Here is a 2,027-nt window from a genome sequence, read left to right as displayed (position 1 = left end):
TACGTCGAGCGCGCATGGCGTGATTTGTTAAAGGGCCGGTGGGAGGCTCGTACTCATGGTAAGCCTTCTTCCTGACTTGCCGATTCCTGACTTGCCGATTTGCCTATCGTTCAAGTATCTAAGTTTACTTATTTTCTCATTTTGCAGGTCTCGGAAAGGATGCGACTATGAGACCCCCACCCGGTGATGAAGAAGTTTCACCACCTATTTCAAAACCGGCGACGGAGAATAAGAGGAAAAGGGCCTCGAACTTCGAGGGTCAAAAACCCAAGAAGAGAACAGCCCGTAAACCCAAGGGGAACACAATCCCGCTGTCTTTGGAGTCAGTCCAAAGACTAAGGGAAGAAGAAGAAGAAGAAGAAGAAGAAGAAGAAGAAGAAGAAGAAGAAGAGAAAGAAGATGATTCCGGGCTGCTGGCCCGTCCATGAGCTAGCACCGAGATTCGGAGATCTTCGGAACTAGTGGGAGTTGATACTGCTCAGTCTAGGCTTGATGAGGTCGAGGAGGAGACTTCGGCCCAAGTCCCCGAGCCGAGAGAAACCGAAGATGTTTTATCTCGGGGCGAAGAGACCGTTGAAGAGGCGGTGGATACCAGTGGAGAAACTGGGCTTGAGGCTCTCCAAGACGGAGGCGGCGCCCCAAAAGACCCACTTGGGGCAATAGAGATCGGGGATTCCCCCTCGTTTCCTTGATTTTTTGAGTTGATGATACGCGTCGCTCAGGCCGTCGAGATTTGTCATGGGGAGGGAGCCCACAGAGAGGAAGATCCTTTCCGTGGTTATTTTGTTGGGGTAGTAGATGTCACCGGTCTGAATGACTTGGAGTCTCTGAAGAAGAGCTCGGGCGAGGCTTCCTCGAGTTTTAAACTGACCAATCGGTTTTCGGCCCCCAGTGTCGATCCAGGGCGTAAGCGAACAATCGTTATCACGGTCCCGGAGGATGCCTGTGTTCTTGCTGCCCCCGTAGGGGTGGCTGGCTACCTCCGATGTTTGGTCACAGAAGAAGACCAAGCCCAAATAGATGAGATGGGAGTGCCTTATCTTTTTAGCGAAGCCCAATAGGCCCTTAATCGGGTAAGTTCATATATTCTTTGTCAATTTTCATACTTGTACTTTTCTCCCCTTGTATAATTCCTTCTTTCTATTTTTGTAGGCTTATGTGCTTTATAACGAGGCTTTCTTCTGATCTCGAGAGGAGCTGAGCCGGTACGAAGCCGAAAACCGAGGGCTTACTGAGGAGAGAGATGCCTTCAAGTTTCTTAGTGAGTAGAGAGAAGGGGAAGCAAAAGGACATTGGGCTGAGCTAGAAGCATCTCAGAAAGAACAAGATGATCTGGCCGAGTAGGTAAAAAGAATCTTTGAAGTTAATGAAACTGACTCGGCTGTGGTGGCTAACTGTTCAGTCCCACAGGTCCAGCAAAAGCTCGATGTGATCGGGCAACTTCGTGAGGAAGTGGACGCAGTGAAAGCGGAGGCCGAGGCGTGGAAGAAGAACATGGACTGCCTTGCCTTAGAAAAGGAAGCTGCCCAAGCTCATTTGGCCTCGGCTGAGACCCCACTCCGAAGCTTGAAAGAGAAAGCCTTGGTGCAAGCCTAGAAAATTGAGGAGTTCCAGTCTCGGTTAGGTTCAATAACTTTCAATCGAGAGAGGCTAGCCACAGAACTTGCAGCGGCCAAATCAGAGGTCGAAATGGCCACGGCTAATGCCGATGCATTGGTGGCCGTCTACCGGTCTGACGCTGAAGAGGTTCGAGCAAAGGAGGTTGCCGAAGCTGCTCAGGATCGAGCAAACTGGGTTGTCGAGCATGCTAAATGCAAGTCTCGAAGGGAGACTCTCGAGGAGATCCATGCTCGTGGCTTCGATCTTACAGCCGAGATCGAGAGTTCTAAGGAGCTCGAAGCTGAAGCCAAAGTATTGTCCTTTCCTGATGATGATGATTCTAAGAGTATGAGCGGATCTGAAAGCGGAGAAGGCCTCTAGAGAGAAGATGTTATTCCCGGAGAAGACTAAGTCCTTTAGTATTTTTT

Source organism: Nicotiana tomentosiformis, chromosome 2 (genome assembly GCF_000390325.3).
Source record: "Nicotiana tomentosiformis chromosome 2, ASM39032v3, whole genome shotgun sequence".
Classification (NCBI taxonomy): Eukaryota; Viridiplantae; Streptophyta; class Magnoliopsida; order Solanales; family Solanaceae; genus Nicotiana; species Nicotiana tomentosiformis.
This window is presented reverse-complemented; position numbering follows the sequence as displayed.